Genomic DNA, 25,226 nt, shown 5'->3' with positions numbered 1-25,226 from the left:
ACCTTTGGTAAATTAATTACACTTTTTCTACACACAGGTGGTCATTACAACCCTGGCGGTCGGTGTTAAAGCGGCGGTAAAACCGCCAACAGGCCGGCGGTAAAAACTTTGGAATTATGACCGTGGCGGAAACCGCCAACAAAGACAGCCACTTTAACACTCCGACCGCCACGGCGGTACAGACAAACAGCGCGGCGGTCACCGCCAACAGACAGGTGGAAGACAATGTACCGCCCACAGTATTACAACAGGCCAATCCGCCACCTTTTCCGGGGCGGATTCACCGCAGATAAAAACACGGCGGAAACAGCCATTTCAAAGGGAAAACGCTCACCTCTACACACGCCACGATGAATGACGACATCATGGAGCCGGAACTCCATATTCTCCCTGCAATAGTCTTCCTGCTCCTATACGAGGATCAACAACGCCGGCGGCGAAGACCACAGTGAGTATTGCACCTACGAAATAGGGGAGGGGGAGGGAAAAACACAGGGACACACACAACCAACATCACAATCCCCACCGACCCTCACCCACTACAACACACACACCAATGCATAACCAAACATTACAGTAACAACCCCCAACCCCCCCAGAAGAATGCAAAGACAAAAGGAAATGAGCTGAACCATTGTAATATATCAAAATACAGTAGCCAAATATATACATATATATATACACATTAAACAAAATATACACCACAATTAGTAGTGCAGGTGATGCACCATTCATTGTTCGTGGACCACTGGGCCCAAAATGCATGGGCGAGGCCCACACTAGATACCTGATCAAAACGGAGAGAACACTGCAGGGGCATCAGATAGAAATACAACAGGCACCTCAGGGGGAAGGGAAGGAGGGGCACCTCAGCCGGATGAGTGCACCACGCCAGATCCACGAGGAGGCTCCATGCCCATTGATGTATCCTGGGGAGTGCAAAGCCACAGTCTCTGAAGTCTCACAAGTGGATGGTTTGCCCATTGTTCAAACCTGGGCAGTGCAAAGCCACAGTCTCTCAAGTCTCTACAGTGAGTGGTTTGCCCACTGCACCATCCTGGGGAGTGCAAAGCCACAGTCTCTCAAGTCTCTCCAGTGGGTGGTTTGCCCACTGTACCATCCTGGGGAGTGCAAAGCCACAGTCTCTCAAGTCTCACAAGTGGGTGGTTTGCCCACTGTACCATCCTGGGGAGTGCAAAGCCACAGTCTCTCAAGTGGATAACAGTCTCCACTGGTTCTGGAGGGGGACTGGTGCCTAGAGTGCTTCATCCTGTGCAGGACAGACGGAGTGGATGCCAGTCTCCACTGGTTCTGGAGGGGGACTGGTGCCCAGAGTGCTTCATCCTGTGCAGGACAGACGGAGTGGATGCATGTCTCCACTGGTTCTGGAGGGGGACTGGTGCCCAGAGTGCAGCACTCACCCCGTGACGGTCCCAGGTGCTCGCCTTGTCGGTCTTTCCCCTGTTCGGCGGTGCTTGAGTTGGCAGTTTCTGACCTGTTCAGCGGTGCTTGCCCTGTTCAGCGGTTCCTTCCATGGCGGTCTTTGCCCTGTTCGGCGGTGCTTGAGTTGGCAGTTTCTGACCTGTTCAGCGGTGCTTGCCCTGTTCAGCGGTGCCTTCCATGGCGGTCTTTGCCCTGTTCGGCGGTGCTTGAGTTGGCAGTTTCTGACCTGTTCGGCGGTGCTTGCCCTGTTCAGCGGTGCCTTCCATGGCGGTCTTTGCCCTGTTCAGCGGTGCTTGAGTTGGCAGTTTCTGACCTGTTCAGCGGTGCTTGCCCTGTTCAGCGGTGCCTTCCGTGGTGGTCTTTGCCCTGTTCAGCGGTGCTTGCCCTGTTCAGCAGTGCCTTCCATGGCGGTCTTTGCCCTGTTCAGCGGTGCTTGAGTTGGCAGTTTCTGACCTGTTCAGCTGTGCTTGCCCTGTTCAGCGGTGCATTCCATGGCGGTCTTTGCCTTGTTCAGCGGTCCCTGGCCTGTTCAGCGGTGCTTGCCCTGGCGGCCTTTGCCTTGTTCAGCGGTCCCTGGCCTGTTCAGTGGTGCTTGCCATGGCGGTCCTTCATTGCCCAGCAGGCCTGTGGCTGGCTGTCCTTCATGGGTCAGCTGGGCTGTGGCTTGCGGGGCCCTCCTGGCCAGTGACGATGGGGCTGGCCTCCTGGGCATTGACTCTGGCGGTGGCCTCCTGGCCAGTGACAATTGGGCTGGCCTCCTGGGCAGTGACTCTGGCGGTGGCCTCCTGGCCAGTGACGATGGGGCTGGCCTCCTGGGCAGTGACTCTGGCGGTGGCCTCCTTGCCAGTGACTATTGGGCTGGCCTCCTGGGCAGTGACTCTGGTGGTGGCCTCCTGGCCAGTGACGATTGGGCTGGCCTCCTGGGCAGTGACTCTGGCGGTGGCCTCCTGGCCAGTGACGATGGGACTGGCCTCCTGGGCAGTGACTCTGGCGGTGGCCTCCTGGCCAGTGACGATTGGGCTGGCCTCCTGGGCAGTGACTCTGGCGGTGGCCTCCTGGCCAGTGACTATTGGGCTGGCCTCCTGGGCAGTGACTCTGGTGGTGGCCTCCTGGCCAGTGACGATTGGGCTGGCCTCCTGGGCAGTGACTCTGGCGGTGGCCTCCTGGCCAGTGACGATTGGGCTGGCGAGGGCCACCTGGGCAGCGGGGATGATGGCGGTCTTCTCCGCTGTGCTGCCCCTCCCAGATTTCTTCTGGCCCTTCCCCACCTTGGGAGGAGTCACAGCTGAGTCGACACTACCCCCAGGACCCTTGTGAGCGGCTTTGCTGGCTGGAGTCTTCCCCCTCTCCCGCCGGGCACTGTCCAACTTCTGGTGCTTCAGAGAGGGGGGACTGGCTGTGCTGTGGCTCCGTGCCACACTGGCTGGCCTGGTGGCCGGTGCACTCCACATACCTGTAACAGGCACCACTGGTCCCGGCGATTTTTTGGCTGAGGTGCTAGTATGGGACCTATGAGTTGGAGGGGTGGGGGGTGGGAAAGAGTTCAAGGTTGGCCAGGAAAAGTTTCTTCGGAACACTGGGACGGGTAGCTGGAGGGGGTTTGGGAGTAGAGGAAGAGGTAGTGGTTGTAGGAGGTGTACGTTTGGTGACTTTGGGTGAAGGTGCATGCACTGGAGGCTGTTGTGAGGTGGATGGCTGTTGGGTGGGTGTGTGCCTGCGTTTCTGTATCTTGGGAGGGGGCGTCACAGACACACTGGGAGAGGACACAGGGGATGTGTAAATGGGAGTGGGGGTGGTGACTGCACGTGAGCAGGGTGTGGTGGTGGGTGTGCTGGTGCGGGACGTAGTGGCTGTAGAGGTAGTGCAGGCAGGTGAGAGTGTAGACGAGACTGGGAGGGAGGAGGGAGACAACGAGGAGGGGGATACAGTGGAGGCAGTGGATGTTGCTGTGTCTGTATGTGTGTGATGCTTGCGTGAGTGCCTGTGGGATGTGTGATGCTTATATTTGCCTGAGCTTCCCTTGTGTGGTGAGGTGTGTGCAGGCTGGTCTGATGGTGTGATTGGGATACGCTGGGGTACAGGGGATTGGGTCTGGGTGGAGGAAGTTGGAGGAGGGAGGCTAGAGACAGGGACAATGGCTGCCATCAGTGCTGAGGCCAGAGTTTGCAGGGTTCGATGAAGGGCAGCCTGACCAGAATGAATGCCCTCCAGGAATGCATTTGTGTGTTGCAATTCCCTTTCTACACCCTGGATGGCATTCAAAATGGTAGACTGCCCAACAGTGAGTGACCTGAGGAGGTCAATGGCCTCCTCACTGAGGGCAGCTGAAGTGACAGGGGCAGGGGCTGAGGTGCCTGGGGCGAAGTGATGCCCACCCTCCTGGGTGAGCGGGCAGGGGGCGAAGGCTGAGGGGCTGGTGGGAGGGCAGTGCTGGAAGGGGGGGTGGTGGCTGTACCTGTAGAAGTGGGGGACACAGATTTTGCCGCCACCACAAGGGAGCTCCCATCGAAGGACGAGTCTGTGTCGCTGGTTGCTGATCCTGTCCCCGCCGTGAAGCTCCCTTCGCCCTCCGTCCCACTGGTGTATTCAGAGTCCGTGGTGTGGGCCTCCATGGCCATGTGGGATGCAGCTCCCTCGTGCTCTGGTGCCACTGTACCTCCGCCTGATGATGCTGATGCACACAAGAACAGGGAGACCACAAAAGTGGGGGGGGGGGAGACAGGTTGAGTGCATGGCTTGCCGCTACAGTTGGAGGACAATACAGACACAGCAGCCCCCTGCACTACGTCGCGCTGTTGGGCTCTACAGATGCAATTCCTGGGATATGTCCTACATGGCTATGGTCGACATCTTCACACATAGATGACACAGGGGCATGTATACCTGTACTTGGCACTCTACAGAGGTGGGGTGCTACATGGCCTGCATTACGGAGGGGCCTAGCCTACGGAACTCGCCCTGGCCTAGGGAAACCCACAGCCCTCCTCCCCAACCCAGACGCCTTCACTGCGTGCAAAGTCCACTGAATGATGTTGTACTCACCCCCTTGTGTCTGCTGTGATGCCCTCAAGCGCCCATCCAACTCAGGGTAGGCCACCGCCAGGATCCGGAACATCAGGGGGGTCATGGTTCGATGGGCACCCCTCCCACTTTGGGAGGCCATCCCCAGCTGAGCCTCCGCCGTCTTCTTGCTCCAGCGGCAAATGTCCTCCCATCTTTTCCGGCAGTGGGTGCTCCGTCTGTGGTGGACCCCCAGGGTCCAGACGTCCTTCGCGATGGCACGCCAAATATCCTTCTTCTGGTGGGCGTTGACCTACATGACATGTACAGGGGAAGAAGGGAAGTCATTACCAACTGCACCGTTGAAGTGAGTGGCCCACATCCCTACCCTTGCCATGTGGCACATGCATTCACAGTCCTTCATGCATGCAGAACTGTGCCCCCTTCATTCTTACAACCAGCCCTCTCCACTCAGGCAGAGCCCATACAACGTGCTCCCTGTGTACTTACCTGTTGATCTGGAGGACCGTAGAGCAGCGTGTACTGGGGGAGGGCCCCGTCCACGAGCTTCTCCAACTCCTCTGCTGTGAAGGCAGGGGCCCTTTCCCCAGACGCACAAGCCATTGTCTCTTCCAGACCGAGGTCACAGCAGCACTTGCAGTGTAGGTCCTCTCCTGTCGAAGATCAGGTATCGAGTGATTGAACAGATAGAAAATGGCAGTCACGTCCGCGGCGGTGACGTCCGCTGCGGTGCATACCATCACCGCCGGCGCACTTTGTCATTGGCTCCTGGGACCCATAGGGTCCAATGTTAACCAATGCAGCATTGCGCTGCGGTCTTCAACCGCCTACCGCAATGGTGTACAACGCCAGCGCAGTTACCTCACATCCCATTGTCCCACTTTAGAGGTCAGGCAGCCTCCATTTCAGGGGCCCACATGGCCTAATTACCAACCGCGTCACACAGACCTAGGCCTTGTCGCGCAACACAAACACAGGGCAGATTTTGTGTATGAATGGTGTTCTGTGTAGACTGTGAGTACATACCTCTGAGTTGTTTGACTCTGTGGTCACTGTTGTCATTCCTAGGCACCGTCTGCTGGGACATGTGAGGAGATGACGGAATCCTCTGGTGTACCGACCGCTGTTGGACCTGTCGTCAATGGAGGAAAGACATTTGATCATCACCTACAGGTTTGACCGTGCCACAATCCAGGAACTGTGTGCCCAGTTGGAGCCAGACCTGATGTCAGCAATCCGCCATCCCACAGGGATCCCCCCCTCAAGTGCAGGTGCTATCAGTGCTCCATTTCCTTGCAAGTGGGTCATTTCAAACAACAGTGGCCATAGCATCAGGGATGTCCCAGCCTATGTTTTCCAACGTGTTGTCCAGAGTGTTGTCTGCCCTTCTGAAACACATGCGGAGCTACATCTCTTTCCCTCACGTGGAGGATTTGCCTACAGTTAAAGGTGACTTCTATGCCCTTGGACATATCCCTAACATCATAGGTGCCATTGATGGGACCCATGTAGCTCTGGTCCCCCCACACAGGAGTGAACAGGTGTACAGGAACCGGAAGAGTTATCATTCCATGAATGTACAGATGGTATGTTTGGCAGACCAGTACATCTCCCAGGTAAATGCTATGTTCCCTGGATCTGTGCATGACGCCTACATCCTGCGTAATAGCAGCATCCCTTATGTGATGGGTCAACTCCACAGGCACCGTGTGTGGCTATTAGGGGACTCTGGTTACCCCAACCTGTCATGGCTACTGACCCCAGTGAGAAATCTCAGGACCAGGGCAGAGGAACGCTACAATGAGGCCCATGGGCAGACTAGGAGTGTGATCGAACGCACCTTCGGCCTCCTGAAGGCCAGGTTCAGGTGCCTCCATATGACAGGTGGGTCCCTATTCTACTCACCAAGGAAGGTGTGCCAGATCATCGTGGCCTGCTGTATGCTTCACAACTTGGCTTTGCGACAACAGGTGCCTTTTCTGCAGGAGGATGGTCCAGATGACGGTGTTGTAGTAGCTGTGGAGCCTGTGGACAGTGATGAGGAGGAAGCAGAGGAAGAAGACATTGACAACAGGGACTCAGTTATCCAGCAATATTTCCAGTGACACACAGGTGAGAACAAAGTCCTGCCTACTACAAGTACTTTCACACTTCTACCTCTCTCCTGTCTGTCGATTTCACCCAGTATATGGTAACTGAGTTGTACATTTCCCTTACGGTTTCACAGGTGTGGTTTCCAACGTGTGTCTGCTTAGATTCCTCATGGACTTGAGATGTGTGACAAAGTTATGTTGACATTACATTTGAAAACGCATTTTGTCACTGTCATTGCTAATACACATTTTCGAAATCACAGACTGACTCCAGATTGTTTTGTGTATCAAGGGTGTTTATTGAAGTGCTCAATATTGGAGGGGGGTTGTAAAATGGTGAGGAGTGATGGTGGAGGAATGTCCATGGCAGAGTCCAGTCTATTGGTCTCACAGGTGCATTGCCCATATGGGCATAGGAAGTGGAGCTGGGGCAGTTCCAAGATGGACAGGGTTACAAGGTGGGACAGAAGGATGACAATCAGGGTGGTCTCATTTCTTGGCGGGGGTGTTGGCCTCGTGCTCTGTCTTGTTCCTGGATCTCAGGGACCGTTTGCGGGGTGGTTCTCCGTCTGCAGAGGGTGGGGTGCTGGTGTGGTGGTCCTGTGGCGGGGCGTCCTGTCCATTAGCGCCGGCGGAGGTGGTGGGCAGTTCATCGTCCATGCTAGTGTCAGGGGCCCCTTGCAGTGACACAGTGTCCCTCCTGGTGTTAAGTATCTCCTTCAGCACCCCTGCGATGGTGCCCAGGGCGGAGCTGATGGTTCTGAGTTCCTCCCTGAACCCCAAATACTGTTCCTCCTGCAGCCGCTGGGTCTCCTAAAACTTGGCCAGTACCGTTGCCATCGTCTCCTGGGAGTGGTGGTAGGCTCCCATGATGGAGGAGAGGGCCTCGTGGAGTGTGGGTTCCCTAGGCCTGTCCGCCCCCTGTCGCACAGCAGCCCTCCCAGTTCCCCTGTGTTCCTGTGCCTCCGTCCCCTGGACCTTGTGCCCACTACCACTGCCCCCAAGTCCCTGTTGTTGTTGGGGTGGTGGGTTATCCTGGGTTCCCTGTAGTGGTGGACACACAGCTGATTGACGAGCCCTGGGGACGGAGGTATGGGCCCGCTGGGTGGGTGCTGTGCTGTTGTTACCAGACGGTGGAAGCTCTGTGGTGGCCTGTGACTGGGTGTGGGGAACCGACTGTCCCGAGGCCCACGATGGTCCGGGCTGATCATCTGGATCCAGTTGGACAGAGCTGCTGTCATCACTGTGGGCCTCTTCTGTGGGTGGGGTGGAGATGTCTGGACCTTCCTGTCTGGTGACGTTGGGTAGTGGTCCTGCAGGGGTATAAAAGCATGATTATTGCATCTGTGTGTGTCATGGTGGGCAATGGGTGGTTGAGTGTGTACCCCAGTGCTAGCATTCCTGTGTGGGGGCTTGTGTGACGATGGTTGAGGGGGGTGTTATGGGTATGTGCAGTGGGCATGCTTTAGTGATGGGTGTCCATGCTTTGTTGTGTCATGCAGGGCTTTGTGTTGGGATGGGTGGTTTGTGTTATTAGTGCATTTGTGAGGAGTTGGAGTGATAGGGGAGGGGGTGAGGGTGGGGGTCTGTGATAGCATGCAGGTAGGGTGGGGGATATGATAGTTAAGATTTGACTTTCCAGAGTCCATTCCTCCACCGACTCCTGCGAGGCCCTCAGGATGCAGAATAGTCAAGACCTGCTCCTCCCATGTTGTTAGTTGTGGGGGAGGAGATGGGTGTCCGCCGCCAGTCCGCTGTACCGCGATGTTGTGTCTTGAGACCACGGAACGCACCTTCCCCCGTAGGTCGTTCCACCTCTTCCTGATGTTGTCCCTATTACTTGGATGCTGTCCCACTGCATTGACCTTGTCGACAATTCTTCGCCATAGCTCCATCTTCCTAGCTATGGAGGTGTGCTGCACCTGTGATCCAAATAGCTGTGTCTCTACCCGTACCATTTCCTCCACCATGACCCTGAGCTCCTCCTCTGAGAACCTGGGGTGTCTTTGACGTGCCATGGGGTGGCGTAGGTGATGTGTGGGGTGGTGTATGTGGTGATAAGTGTGGTGATATGTAGTGGTGTGTGGTTTTTTGTGTGTGTAAGTTGTGTGGGTGATGGTGTTGTGTGCCTGTGGCTGCTAGTTTGTGGATGGTGGTGTCTCTCTCTGGCCTTCTTTCTGAATTTTTTGTCGTAGGGGTTTGTGGGTGATGTGGGTGTGTGTTTTATATTGTATTGGGCGTGTGGGAGTGGTGTGTGTATGTGTCTCAGGTGTGTGTCTTTTGAATTGTCCAATGTGGGGTTGTTTTGTAAGAGTGTGTGTATTTTGAGCGCGGCGGTGTGTACCGCCAATGGAATACCGCGGTTGAAAGACCGCCGCATGGATTCGTGGGTCGTGATAGCATGGGCATATTTCTGTTGTCGTGACGGTGGAGGTTTTGTTTTCGCCAGTTTATCACTGACCTTTGGTGTGGCGGACTTGTGTGGGTGTCTGAATTTTGTCGGATTTCGAGTTGTGAGTCGTAATAGCCGTGGCGGAATTCCGCGGCCGCGGTGGTGTGTTGGTGGTCTTCTGCACGGCGGTAAGCGGCTTTTACCACCAATGTTGTAATGACCCCCACAGTCTTGGTATTTCCCAACATTTCCCAATGGCAGAAGGGGAAGTGGTCAAGTGAATTCTGTCCACAGATGGACAAATCCAGGAAACATGTTAATAAAAGTTTTTCTGCATTGCTCAGAGACCACAACATGGGCTCTGTATACCACAACAATTTACACTTTGATATGGATATTTTATGTTGAAATCATGGTCTTCATTTGACAGAGAAAGGCAATAGGGTGTTCCTCCAGCGCTTGAAACACTGCATCCTGTTTTATGTGTAGGTCTCACATCATAAACAAAAAGGCTCTGTTCAAAGCCAATCCTTTTACTAAACAAATATGTTTTTCCAATTCCAATTTTTTAAGTAACATGTATGTTCGATGGCATGTATGGCTGTAGCTACACATGCTATGCGAAAGCTCACCATCTAGTGTTGGGTTTGGAGTGGTACAACTTGCTTTTCATCAAAGAATCTTTTCGAGTCAGGGGATCCAGTGACTCCTCCTCTCGGTAAAACTGCACATGAGCATCGAGTCCTTTGTTGGATTGTTTCTCTCCGCAGTCAGGTTTGGACGTGGGATCCTCTTGCTCCAAGCTCTCGTCTCGATACAGTCTAAAACAGTCTTATCTCTGTCTCTCTTTCCACGTCAGTATTGTTTCAATCATGTTTTCTTTCTTACAATCGGTTTTCGGTTCCAACTCTCAACCCGCAGTTAACTCTCTGCCCTTCAGGGCATCCATGGACCTCTTCGGGCTCTCTTTGTGCATATAAGCTACTGCGTGGCATCCAGCTATGCAGACCTGATGGATCAGACTCCATTTCGCTTTTGTCCTCAATGCCATTGCCTTCCGACCATGGTTGGAGCTGAGAAACTGCTTTGAATGCCCCACCCTCTGGCTTAGCACCGAAAAAAGCCAAAGTCAAATCTTCAGCATCAAACTCAGGCACCGGTAACTCCACCTTGGCTCTGGCCTGACCCGAGTGTACATAGTGCTTCGGTACTGACCATTTCGGCACCAACGAAAAAACATTCATTCTCTGTTTCAGTGCTGAAACTATCTCATACAACAAAGACTTTGAAACCAAAAACTTTGTGAATTCTGGACAGTCTTCAACCACCTCTTCACCAGTGGAGCCAATTTTGGAAGTAAAGGACACTGGACAGCATCGACTTCGCATACAGGAGAGAACGGGGCATATTATAACATCACCCCCTGTCCCTTTAAAAAGGAAATTGACCTTTCAAGAGGCGCTTGATTCCTTTCCACCTCCAAAGAAGCCCATCAAGGACAAGGCTCCTTCTCCTCAATCCTCTCCACCTCCTTCTCCAGCTCATTCTCCTCCACCAACATCTCCCCCTCCTTTGGGGTTTATACCACCAAATTCATCCCCAAGTAGGGCTCACAACTTAGGAAACACATTAGATGATCCAGACCCATGGGACACATATGATCCATATCCTATCCCATCACCACCTGAGGATTCCACCTCATATCAACAAGTCATACCTAGGGCAGCAGCATTCTATAACGTACACATGTATATTGATCCTACTGAGGAAGACTTTCTATTTGATACCCTTGGCACAACACATAAAGTAAATTTTCTTCCCATGCTCCCAGGTATGCTCTGGCATGCAAATGAAATCTTTAAAGAGCCAGTGAGTGCACACATTATTACTCCTAGAGTAGATAAAAAATATAAAGCTGCATCCACAGATCCTTTATTCATAAAGGCTCAGATTCCACCAGACACCATTAGTGCATCAACTGCTCGCAAAAGGGCTAATAGTCAATCTACAGGAGACACCCCCCACAGAGAAGGAATTTAAAAAGCTAGACACAGCAGGTAAAAGGGTTGCAGCTCAAGCAACCAATCACCAGCGTAGTACATTGGATGCTGCTGGTACAGCAGCACACAGTATTAATACCAGCTTCATTATAAGAAGACATGTCTGGCTCTGGTGTTTAAGCTTTATGCCAGACGTACAACAGGCAGTCTAGAACATGTCTTGAACATGCCCTTCAATAAAGAGCTCCTCTTTGGCCGACAAGTTGACACCACGCTTTAAAAGAATCATATTGCCAAAGCTATGAGGGCACTCCAAGCCAATACAAACTGAGGTACTTTTTGTTGCCCGGGGTTTAGAAGAGCATTTCGGTCATCTTTTACAGACCAATCCTTTACACAAAACAAAGACCAGCTCTCAATCATATTCCAAAGGCTATTATAGAGGTTTCTATAGAGGAAACAATACCAAAGGCAGAGGAAAACCATCCACTTCTAGAGGTTCCTCATCCACTACCAAACAATGACTGCCTCCACCTACCACTACCACACACCACTCCAGTACGGGGCAGAGTTCAACCGTTTTTACCCACAATGGTCTCAAACTGCCACCAACAAATGGGTTCTTTTAATTATCCAAGAAAGTTATTGTTTGGAGCTCATCTCCACTATGTCAAACATACCCCTTCGTACTGACAGGCTTTCCCAAGAACATCTCACTCTTCTCAAAGAGAAAGTACAGTCCCTTCTTCTCGGATTCATAGAGCTGGTTCCATTAACACATCAGAAGTATAGAAGTATACTCTCTATATTTTCTAACATACCAAAAAGACGGGTCTCTGCGACCAATCCTAGATCTCAGTCCCTTAGACCATTAGCTCCTGTCAGAACACTTCCATATGGTCACTCTTCAAGATGTCATTCCCCTTCTCCAAAAAGACGACTTTATGACAGCCTTAGATCTAAAAGCTGCCTATTTTTGCATTCCTATCCATCCAGCATATCACAAACACCTCATATTTGTGGTCGCAGGAAAACATTACCAATTCAAACTCTTACCTTTTGGGGTCACAACCACTCCCAGAGTTTTCTCAAAATGTCCTGCAGCAGTTGTCATACACCCCAGAAGACAACACATTCATGTCTTCCCTTACTTGGAAGATTGGCTTATCAAAGCCCATACCTTCCAACAATGTCAACATCACACTCAACTCACAATCGATCTCCTACACACTCTAATCACATCTTCAACCCCTTCAGATACAACCTTACCTAGGACCGGTTCTCAATACACCCTTAGGGCTAGCGTTTCCAAGCTCAGTCAGTCTTCAAGCCTTTCAAACATTGACAGTTCTGCTAACACAAAACTATTCATACACAGTGAGGACTTTTTTGCTCCTGCTAGGGAGGATGGCATCCTGCATTGCCATTGTATCTCATGCCAGACTTCACATGCGTCCTCTGTGACAATGCCTATCTTGTCCATGGTCTCAGGCACAGGGTCAACTGGAAGATTTAATATTGTTGGACTGCCAGATTCATTGCTCTCTGCAATGGTGGAACACCACCAACTTTATGAAAGGGAGGACAACCTCACAGTCCAAGGCTTATGGAACACCACTCAACAGTCTTTACACATGAATCACCTAGAACTGCAAGCAGTCTTCCTAACAATTAAGGCATTTCTTCCACACTTGCAGTACAAAGTGGTTCTAGTGCGTACAGTAAACATGACTGCCATATATTATCTTCAAAAACGGGGGGCATCATCCTCTCAACTATCCCACCTTGCACAAACAATATGGAAATGGGCAATTCATCACCACATTCACATAGTGGCACAATATCTCCCAGGGGCAAACAACCAGTTTGCAGACTTGCTCAACAGGATGCAGCAACAAGCCCACGAATGGGAACTCCACCCACAAGTCCTTCAACAGTACTTCCTAAAGTGGGGAACACCTCAAATAGACCTATTAGCCACACCTCAAAACACAAAATGCCAAAACTTAACATCCTGGTACCCTCACCCTCAGTTCAAAGGCAATGCTTTATGGATGGGTTGGTCAGGGATACTTGTTTACACTTTTCCCCCTCTCCCACTCACCTCTTTTCTATCTCAGAAACTCAGACAATCTTCTCTCACGGTGATCCTGGTAGCTCCTACATGGGCATTTCCATTATGGTTCCCAACACTGTTATCTGTCAGTAGTTCCACACAAGAGGCTCTTATCAGACCGGATTTTCCAACACAGAATTAAGGACAAATAAGACACCCAGACCCCAAGTTGCTCAACCAAGCGATGTGGTTCCTGAAGTCATAGAATTTGGGTATGTACATCTACCACAAGAATATATGGATTTTCTTAAAGAAGCGCATAAAACCACAACTAGACAATGTTACGCAGCAAAGTGAAAACATTTTGTTTGTTATCACCAACCAAAAAATATTGACCCTTAAGCCAAACATTCAAGAGATTGTACATTATTTTCTGCATTTACAAAAAGCTAATCTTGCTTACACATCCATTTGTATTCATTTAGCAGCCAAAGCTGCATATCTTCAAAACAGACAGCATACTTCTTTGTTTACAATTCCAGTTATTAAAGCATTTATGGAGGGCTTAAACGAGTCATTCCAACAAGAGTCCCTCCAGCACCATCCTGGAATCTTAACATTGTTCTCACAAGGCTTATGGGTCCCTCTTTTGACCACTACATGTGTGTTCCTTAAAATTCCTATCATGGAAGGAAGCTTTTTCTCATAGTTATAGTAGACATGTGAGTGAGCTCCAGGCTTTAAACTTGGACGAACCTTTCTTCCAAATTAACAGGGAAAAAGTAGTACTATGAACTAATCCAAAATTCCTTCCAAAGGTCATTTCACAATTTCATATCAATCAGTCAATAGAATTACCAGTTTTCTTTCCCCAACCTGATTTTGTAGTGGAAAGGGCTTTACACACTCTTGATTGTAAAAGAGCTCTTATGTAATATATAGAAAGTACCAAAGGGTTTAGAAAAACAAAACAACTTTTTGTGGTCTTTTCCATGCCCCACAAAAGAGAACCTATGTCAAAAGCAAGTATAGCTAGATGGATAGTCAAATGTATTCAAACTTGCTATGCTAAAGCAAAACAAGATTTACCTGTGACACCTAGAGCACACTCCACTAGACAAAATGGTGCATCAATGGCATTTATAGGTAACATACCTATAGCAGACATTTGTAAAGCAGCTACATGGTCTAGACCACATGTACTTGCATGTCAACAAGCAAATGTTGGGCAAGCAATGCTAAGAACACTCTTTCAGACAATTGTAACATCCACAGGCTAGCCACAGCTTTATGGAGGGATTGCTTTACAGACTATGCAGAGCATGTGTATCTACAGCCACACATGCCTTTGAGCTGGAAATTTTACTTACCAGTAGGAATCTGTTTGTGGCATGTAGTGCTGTAGATTCACGTGTGCTATCCCTCCTCCCCGGAGGCATGTGGCTGTTGCAATTTTCTAGCATGTTAATATTGTGCATATGTAAATACATTGCATTACATCTCTCCTCTCTTACTCTCTCTACACTACTTCTCTCACCCGTCTGCAGAGAAACAATCCAGCAAAGGACTTGATGCCCATTCACAGTAATACCGAGAGGAGGAGTCACTTGATCCAGTGACTCAAAAAGCTTCTTCGAACAAAAACAAGTTATACCACTCTGAACCCAACAGTAGATGGCGAGCCTATGCATAGCATGTGAATCTACAGCACTATATGCCATGAACAGATGTCTATATATAAGAAACAAAGATTAAACCATTGTTTTACTGTTAGAATTAGGAAAACTTTGCTTGTTCTTTCTATATGAAACAAACTTAAAATACTCAAACATTACAAATTCTAAAGTTGTAGTATTACCTTCAATTTATAAATAATGCACCACCTCTAAGTTAATATAACTTTATTTATTCTTTAACTACAAACTGAAATTAAACAACATAAAAAAATTAAAATTGAAAATGTATACTTCAAATTATCATTACTCGTATGCCTCTATGCACAGAGTACAGTGTATGTACTCAGTAGCCATAGTTCATTAATTCCGACGTTGTGTGATTCTTATGATTCCACTGGACTGCTGGACTTGGGGCTGAAGCACCACAATTACGAGTCAGTGAGTCTCTCCTATACCGGTATGGAAACTGTCAGCCCAACTCTACTGGCTTTCTAGCAGTACCTCACTCAGACACAAAGGGTAGAGGTGATTTGTGGCAGTCTAGCACATGACAATCTAGTGACTTCTCAGTGGAGTCACAGTGAATGAGCCATACCCCTTTCTTTCATCAGCAACACGTCTTGTACACACACACAGGCAAATAAGGAGATGCAGAATGGTTTTCAATATATTTATTGAAAAGAGTGCAATCTACAATCAAATGCATGAGCTCAATAATGAGAATATTAACACATAATAGAATTAGGATTGTGAAAATCAGTAATGTGAAAATGAACAATCACAACATATTAGAATAAGCATGGATAAATGATTCCTACCTAATGCCTAATCACTAGCCTATAGTGAGAGCATGGCAGTGTTAGCCCAATCTATCATGTCCATGAGAGATGCATCCACCCCTGTCACCTTGGCACAAGGGTCTGGCCTCCATCTCCTGATCTGGCTGTAGAGACATGGCTGAGGTTGACTGCAAAATAGTGTGCCGCATGGATGGAAATTCCTGACCATTAGGACTTCTCTAACGACCATTGGCCAACATCATGTTTATAAACATATTTTATTCTGCGAAACAGGCCTGATGTGAACATGTGCCTAAGTGATAGATTGTTTACACAGTCTTGTGGCTGCAGTACCAAGTATTATCTCATACCATTCTCAGTCTGTTCTTGTCGACCCTATGGCAAGGAACACAAAGGAAAATGTCATGCATAGCAATGATAAAGACGTGTTTGCTACATGAGAAGTGATGATGAAAATAAAACATCACTGCCAAAACGCAGGCTATTCTAAAATCAATAAATGAAAACAGAACAGTGTATATAGGTAAAAGGGCACAGGCTGCAGGCCTCAGCTAAGCTAAAAAATAACGTGCCCAAACAAGACTAAAATGGACCCACAACACCTTCCCCATTGCCGGAACTAGAGTGCCAAATCCAAATAAAAAGCGTAAAAATGCTCTAAACTAAAACATATCTAAAATCAGACCTAGAAGAGATAAAATGTCTGTCAACAAGGAAAGCAGGCCAATAGACAGAACAAATTGAAAGGCAGTTTGATATCATATATTAGAATTTATAAACCACCAATGGTCAAATTTGAACAATAATTATGATCTTGCCCAAAATCTCCTATTTCAATGGAGATTAAGCCAAAGAAGGACTCCACTTTGGCTGGCAATAAGTTAAGCAACATGTTTGTAGAAGGATCCACTGAGCAAAAGTGTCACAGAATGAACTGCGAGGGCAGCACTCTCCATTGTACCAGATGATGTTAGAGCCAGAAAATCCACAAGTGGTGGCTCATAAGATGCCTCGCGTATCAACCTAAGTCTCAGTGGGCATGTCCGGGAATGAACCCTCATCGAGAACATTAACAGATCCTTGTCCAACGAAGGCCCAGGCTGCACAGCAAGGCACACCTTCATTGAGCATTCAAAAAACACCACATGTAATGGAAAATTGGTTGTACACACATTAGAACCGGTTGGAATTACAATGACAAATTCAGCTCCAGCTCGTCAAGCAGGGAAGCCCCAAAGTACTACATCATGCGATCACAACACAGCTGGGCTGGTGGTAGCTCCATTACTCCACTTCATTGAGACAGGGCAGGCAATGCATACCAAATGTAGCAGCAGCGGTATTCCACCAATCAGTGCCAAAGTTATAGGGAATCCACTGAAGATGCTAGAAAAGAATGAATGTATGGCTAAAGGTTTGACTTCAAACATGGTCTGGGAGGTGCAGACAAATCCAGAACCAACAGCCTTGAAGAAATGTACAATCCCTGCAGTAGTAGATGTGTTAAAGATCCTGCTCACCAATTCTCTAAAATGACTGGAGAAGTTGGTATTTATCTTGCCAGTTGAAGGTCATAGGTCTCTCTGGCTGATATCAGAGCAACATGTTTTGAAACCACAGTGTCTTTAGTCTGCTCAGCTTGTCAAAATTTACATTAGAAGTAGCAATGTGCAGCCACAATTCTGCTACTTTTATCTCTGGCGTGAGGGAAAATAACATATGGCCACAACAAGTTACCATTTGGGAAACTGAAATTGCATAGGCAATGCCAGGTTTCATTCCGCAGCAGCTATGATCATTCAACTTAACATAAGTTCCATTAGAAAGTATCTGACACACTAGGTGAATCATAGCACTCCAAATTCACGACTGCTGCATTGCAAAAGCCTTGCAAGGACACTTGCTTACAAATCATAGAATGACTAACAGTAGTCTTTTATTTGCATAAGGTAAGAAAGACCTCAGTTTCGTGGTTCATACACTTGTAATTGAAAGGCAACTTTCACACCTCATGTATATAACTGCTCCCTGACTGCTCAAATCTGCCTACTGCAATTTTTTATAAACATCTCATGAACTGAAAGGTGGAAATGGGAAAATGTATTTCTCCATGTTTTAACCATAAGGCTGAGGGAATTTCCTCCACAGTAAAACACAATTTTTCCAGGTTCTTGATGTTAAGCATGATGTAACTACCTTATTTTTAGCCATTATCTACTGTTTTCTGGGAACATTTAAGCAGCAAATAACTCAGTTGAGTTAATGTGCTGCAAAGGCATGCAGCCACTTTTTAGAACTTGTAATGTCCAACCTAAGTTCATAATGGATTGCAGTTGGCTTTGCTCATGATTTAAAGAGGACATGTCATTCTGAATAATGTCTATTGCAGAAGACACAATGGCCCTCATTTCAAGAACGATGGTAAAAAAACGCCTACCGCCGCTGCGACGACTGCCAAAAGATGGTCACGTGGCTACCAGCCATCTGCCATAATATGACCACAGCCGGAGTTCCACCACAAGAATGGCGGAAATACAGCTGTGGCCATACCAGCGGATGGCAGTAAGGTGGCGTTCCTACCACCAGCAGCACCAAGCCAGTAGACCACCGCCAGCCATATTATGACAAATAATATGGCCTGGCAGTGTTCTGCTGGCGGGCCCCGCTGGCAGTAGCAGCACCCCGTCCCGTCTCCTGCCAGAGGACCCCCTGGATCCAGGTAAGTCAGGTCTCCGACAGGGGAGGGGGCGGGGGTAGTGTGTGGAGGGTGTCAATGCATGTGTGTGCATGAATGCGGGTGTGTGTTGAGTGTTGAATGTGTGTGTGCATGTACAGAAGAGTGAGTGTGTGTATGTTGTGAAATGTTAATGTGTGTCTGCGTTATGTTTGGAAGTGTGTGCGGATGTGTCTGTGATTGGATGTATGCATGCATGCGTGTGTGAATGAGTGTGTGTATGTGTATGTGTGTGTGTGAAGGGGCCGTGGATGTTGAGGGGTATGGAGAGATGGGGGAGGGTGTGTAACAGGAGAGGTGGGGGGGAAACCCCTATCAGTGACAGGGAAGGAATTCCCTGTCACTGATATGGCCTACCGCCATGGTTTTCGTGGTGTTACGAACTGGGTAATTCCCCGGGGTCATAATCCTGCAGGCGGCACAATGGCGGCTGCCGAGGTGGAGATGGAAATCTCCAGCCGAGCGGCTGTTACCGCCATGGCGGTTGGAGTGGTAAATGTCATAATGTGGCGGTAAGTACCGCCAGCCTGTTGGCGGTACTTATCGCCACATTATCGCCGACCACCAGGGTTGTAATGACCCCCAATGTTATTTAAGGTGTAACTTCTGTTGAACAAGGTGTTCATGCCATTATTTACATCGGCTAATGCCTTTTCTATGTTTTCTTTAGCAATCTGCCTCAAACGTGCAGCAGCCTCCATGTGGGAAAGCTTCCATATCTCGTTTTATACAGGAAATGTTTGGAGCATGGCTTTTTTGCTCCTATGAAGAAATCTTGCAACTCAACTTCCTCCGAAATGAAACTAAGGTGTTCTTCAACAGCTGCTAAGGTGGAGGAACCTGACCATTGTTGGCACAGTTTACCCACACTATATGTAGCAATGATACCAGAATGGTGAGCACTGACATAGCGACGGTCTTTTATTTTTGCTAACCCAAAGCAAGTTGCCTTCTGAACCATGTGGTTTAGAAATATCATTTGTAAGGGAATAAGGCATGCTGTTAACAAAGTTTCCCTATGCTGAATTTGCCAATATTTTGTTCCCCATACACTCTTCAATCCAACTGTATTTTTTCACTACTCATAGCCTTCAGGAGCAAGCCGGGAAATAAAGGAATTCGAATATATTAGTTTGGTGTCCATTAGTAATATTTTCCTTATTTTAGATGGAGACAATTTAAAAATAATATGATTCAGCATTCTCAGCATCATGCCCAGTAAAGCATGCAAACTTTTCTATATATGTTTTGGAACTCCCCACCAGTGGAGTCGGACAAGGCTCCCACTGTGTTTAAATAAATATTGGGGTACTAGCTTGGTGAAGAAAATAATGTAAGTAATGGTGATAACAAAACATTTGCCCATAATTCACTGAGTTCATATACACATCTTCTCTTTCAAATACAGAATATTATTCAAGCTCAGAAAGCATAGAATCAACTTTTTAATATCCCAGTCATCAGAAATACTAGGGGGGATATTACAACTTTGGAGGAGGTGTTAATCCGTCCCAAATGTGACGGATATACCACCAGCCGTATTACGAGTTCTATAGGATATAATGGACTCGTAATACGGCTGGTGGTATATCCGTCACTTCACTGTCACTTTTGGGACGGATTAACACCTCCTCCAAAGTTGTAATAACCCCCTAGGTGTAAAAACATCACTCATAGAAATTTTAAACACATAAGGATTTGGATAACCTCAATAGGACCACATATGTTGAAAGGTACTTTATCCAAAACAATCTCATCTGGGATCAAAACTGTTGAAATGTTCACAAAGGACAAGTCCTGTCAGGCCTTATGGTAAGAGAAGTAGGATATTAAAACTCCACTGGCTCAGCAGCAGAGCATTCAAGAAGATAGTGACCATTTAATAAAAGAAAGAAAAGAATGATGAAACCAGTCCAGGACAGAAAAGCAGATAACACCATGGATAAATCAAGTAATTGTTTCTAAGCCACATGAACAGCTTACGTGTTTTTGATACAGTTTCAGTATCAGAAGCAGATGAGTTTTAAGAAAAATCATCAATGTCGATAAAATAACCAGAGCGGTCTGTACAAACACAGGAGCCGATGCAGAGCTGGCGGGTGGACCTAATTGTGGTGGTTCATACTAGACAATTTCATGCATCTGCGTTTTATTGTAGTAGTAATGTTCCACATCTTGGACCTTTTTTGCCAAGGAAGTAGTAACAGGTGCTAACAAAAGTTAATTTTCCACTCTCCCCATGCTCAAGGAGGCAATTGTAGCATTAGCACTCACAGAAACAATGTTTACTGCTTGTAGAGGTACATCCTGTTGGATAGTGAGAGGGGAACATGTACTGCCCAAAGGATCTCTCGGTCTACTGTGCAGGATCATCCACATGGTGCAATCTGAGGTTGTCAATTCAAACAAATTTGTTCTCTTTGGAACCAGGCAGCGGTGGTAGAATGACCATTCTGGTACCATGAATTCCCAGGACTGGAACAGGTGCTCTGTAAGATATGCCAAACTTCTTTTTCACAGCAATCTTTTTTCAAACTAGGGGCCAAATGTAGGTAGGTATCAGATTGTGAGTTGCAATTTGCGAGTCATAGCGACTCGCAAATTGCAACTCGCAATCCGAGATGCAGAAAGGTGTCTCAGACACCTTCTGCGACTCGCTATGGGGTCGCAAAGACCCACCTCATGAACATTCATGAGGTGGGTCGCAGTTTGCGACCCCATGGCGAGTCTAGGCACTCACGGGGATGGTGGCCTGCTGGAGACAGCAGACCACCATGTCAGTGACTGCTTTTTTAAAAAGCAGTTTTTTTTTTCTCTTTGCAGCCCGTTTTCCTTAAAGGAAAACGAGCTGCAAAAAGAAAAAATTCCGAAACCATTTGGTTTCGGTTTTTTCAGAGCAGGCAGTGGTCCATAGGACCACTGCCTGCTCTGAAAAAATATTTTTGTGGGCATTCACAAAGGGCAAGGGTTCCCTTTTGCGAATGAGTTACCATCCACTTCAAGTGGATGGTAACTGCGAGTTGGTTTGCGACCGCTTTCGCGGTCACAAAGCAACTCTACATCGCGATGCGGTCGCAAATAGGAAGGGAACACCCCTTCCTATTTGCGAGTCGGAATCACATTTTGCGAGTCGGTACCGACTCGCAAAATGTGATTCTGCATCGCGTAAGGCCTTTTGCGCCTCGCAAACTGCGTTTTTCGCCGTTTGCGAGGCGCAAAAGGCTTCCTACATCTGGCCCTACATCCCCACTTCAGGAATCCAGAAGTGTGTCCTCCCAAATACATTCTGGACAGATTATTTAGTGCTCTCTGGTCCCCATAGAAGTGATGAATCCAACTATGGCCTGAACCTAATGCTCTTGCTGTTAAGGATTGCTTTAAATCTTAGTTCCTCCACTCCACAAAGCTGTTACCCTTGGGATGATATGGCGAGAAATAATGGACTGAACACCCATCGTCCCCATGTTTTCCCTAAATGCCCTGGAGGCAAAAGCAGGGACCTGATCTGAATGGAATGCCGCAACCGAATATGTCCAGATAAAGACTTGCAAATCTTTAATAACTGTTGTGTACTAGTCGACCGTTATGACCATACCAACAGGAATCTAGAACATGAGTCAACAGTGACTAAGGTATATTTGTATGCACCATCAGATTGTAGGGGACCACAGTGGTCCAGGTATACACATTGTAATAGTCTACTTGAAATTAAGAGGGATGTCTGTGGTAGGTATTTGATAGTGAATCCCTTCATTTGCTGGCAAATGTCACAACAAATGGCACACTGCTTGGTCTGTTTATATAGACCTGGCCACCAAAATTGTTTTTGCTAAAGAAAAATTGTGCCACCACACCACCATGGGCAGATGCACCACCCTTATTCGCTGCTTTGATGAGATCTGATCTCTGGGCTTTGTTGGGATCACACGATCTCCCACCCATGGAATCATTGCAAATGAAATGTTTTGGGCACTAAGATGGTAGGAATATTTTGCAGGGTATGCTGTTGGTAAAGGCTTGCTGTCAGTCAAGGTTTTTACAGCAGCCAGTGTCTCATTATCCAATCTCATATGAGAACGAGTAATTGCAGCAACAGAAGCCATTGCTACTGCAGATTTGGCAGCTTCATCAGCCAAATTGTTTCCTACAATGTGTACTCCTACACGTTGTTGGCCCAATGTATGTACTACATGAGCTTTTGGCATTCTGGCCTTATGATCGGCTGCCCTCCTCCACAAGTTTTTATGTTTAAAGATGTTCCCTTTGGAATTTCTGAACCCATTCAGGTGCCAGTGGCGTAAGTAATCATTATAGGACTGGACACAGTAGTACGAATCACACACAATCAGTGCTGGATGTTCGGGATCCCTATGGTCCAGTGCCGAAACAAGAGCTCTAAGCTCTGCCAACTGTGTAGTACTGTCCTCTACGGTCTGTGTATAGGTATTTTGAGGGTGAAAGATACCATCCCTCACTATCCCACTTACAACTGTGCAAGTGGCTGAGTACTGATGCTTAGTACCTATAGTTGGTTGCGCTGAACTATGTCATAGGACGTCCATGAAATTTTGCAAACGTTTATGAAAATGCAGAGGCCTGAAATATCACTAATTTCTGTGCCTTATAAATTAAAAAATACTTACCCTACTTACTCCTAGTACCAAAAAGGAAAATCTACACACCATAATCTATAATTCTGCCAAATTTCATTCAAATCCATCTGGACATTTTCACGGTAACCTGTGACACAAAAGTCTATGGAAACCTGTTTTGTAATTCACTTTTTTATTTTAAACCCCTGTAATGAATTACTGTGAAACTTTCAATCCTATGCCAATATAGAAAAATAAATTGGTCTGGAAAGTTTTGTGGTGATTCATCAAATGCAAAAAATTAGGGAATTTCTATCTCAGGCAACCCTAACTCGAACTAAAGAGTGGCTACTACTGCCACTCTGTAACTTAATATATATATATATATAAAAATAAATATGATTTATTTTTTTTGCACTGAAAAAACAAATGTTACATGGATGTTATAGTTAGGTAATAGAATAAAAAAAAACAGAGAAATTCATTTAAAAAAACAATGGTTACAGCGACTTATAGTTGGGCTAACATTTTAAACATACAAAACCATAGAAATTCACCTGTTATAATTAGTTATCTCAAGTAACTAAAACTCGTGCCCTAAGTTAACTATAACTCACACTCTTGCCATGCACAATGTTTTGGTCAAAAAATGTCCTGCAAATATTACATTGATATTATCAAATTTGTCATGAGTGCCGTAATTTGTGGGGTAATTAACAGTGCAGCGCGATGGTGGGAGTTTTAGTTACCTTAGGGCACGAGTTATACTTACTTAAGATAACTCTTACTATAACAGGTGAACTTCTGTGGTTTTGTAAAATGTTAGCCTAACTATAATGTTCCTGTAACCTTTGATTTTTTAAGTGAATGTCTATTTTTTTTTTTCTATTTCCTAACTATATCGTCACTGTAACTTTTGTTTTTTTTCAGTGAATTTTTATTTCACATGGTGTTAGACCATGCATAGCGGCAGTTGGCCACAGGGCCTGGCCATTGGCCAGGCCCTGCAACCAACCCCTATAACGACCCAACCCCACGCTGCACATGGCCTTCAGCCGTGCACAGCAGCAGTTGGCCACAGGGCCTGGCCTGTGGCCAGGTCCTTCAGCCAACTCCTGATAACCACCCAAACCAGCATCACCATGGCCTTTGGCCACATGTTGTGGGGGTTGGCGCAGGGCCTGACCACAGGCCAGGCCCTGCAGCTAACCCCATTATCATCCAGCCCGCACCATGCACAGCCGAACAGTCTGTCTCTCGTCATGTGACAATAGGTGTGAGAGGGTGTCTCTGGGTGTGAGAGTGTCTGTTGGGGTGTGGAAGTCGGTGTGTGAGGGTCTGAGTAGTTCTTTGAATAGACACATGAGGGGCCGAGTGGGTCTGTGAGTTGGTGTGTCAGTGTCTGCGTGGGTCTGTGAGTGGGTGCATGAGGGTCTGAGTGGGTCTGTGAGTGGGTGTGTCAGTGCCTGAGTGGGTCTGTGAATGGATGAATGAGGGTCTGAGTGGGTTTGTAAGTGGGTGCATCAGTGTCTGAGTGGGTCTGAAAGTGGGCGTCTATCAGTGGGTCTGAGTGGGTGCATGAGTGTCTAAGTGGGTGTGTGAATGGGTCCATGTGTCTCTGAGTGTACGTATGAGTGAATAAATTGGTGTATGAATGTCTGTGATTAATCTCATCACAAGTATCGCGCATGGTGCTGAAAAATAATTTTAAACCTATAATTTGACCCTAAAACACTCCTGGGGTCAGGGTAAGGGTAACTACACCCTGACCCCTTTAGCTAATTTATTTCATTTTTCAGCGCCAAGGACCCTCTCCCGTAACATAAAATGGCAGCTGTAACTTTCTGTTCAGGTTGTGGCCAGGCAATTACAGCACTTCTATTCATACACGCATTCACGAACATTCATGAGTATTCATGAATTATTTGCAGATATACAAATCTGAATTTTCTTTCTCATAAACTACTGAAAAGATTTACACCAAATATGCAAAAGCGTAATCTGCGTACTGAAACCTAGCTTTCTGTCTTTGGTGAGGGTCCATCCAGCGGTTCAGGCAGAAGCCTTATTCAAATGTCCTTTGGGAATTAACATGGGAAACACAACTGTTTTGATCTCCCTTTTAGTCAGCCCCCACTTGATGGATCACCCTGAAACTTTCTGTGTACAACAAGAATCACCAGGGTACTTTTGGGGGGAAAATTCCATGAAGATTCAAACGGTCCCAAAGATATAGGCAAGTCAAAAAATGCTTTTTCTATGGAAACATGGTCCTAACTACAACTACCTAGTGGTGACGGCCACTAAGAAATATATATGATGATACAAACTCAGACACTTACCTTAAATATACTTACAGTTCATTGTAAAGACATGCATGGTAAAGGCAATCCATGGAAAATGCATTGCTGATAAAGAA

Source organism: Pleurodeles waltl, chromosome 1_1, assembly GCF_031143425.1.
Source record: "Pleurodeles waltl isolate 20211129_DDA chromosome 1_1, aPleWal1.hap1.20221129, whole genome shotgun sequence".
NCBI classification, from domain to species: domain Eukaryota; kingdom Metazoa; phylum Chordata; class Amphibia; order Caudata; family Salamandridae; genus Pleurodeles; species Pleurodeles waltl.
The sequence above is the reverse complement of the archived record's forward strand: the minus strand, read 5'-3'. Positions refer to the sequence as shown.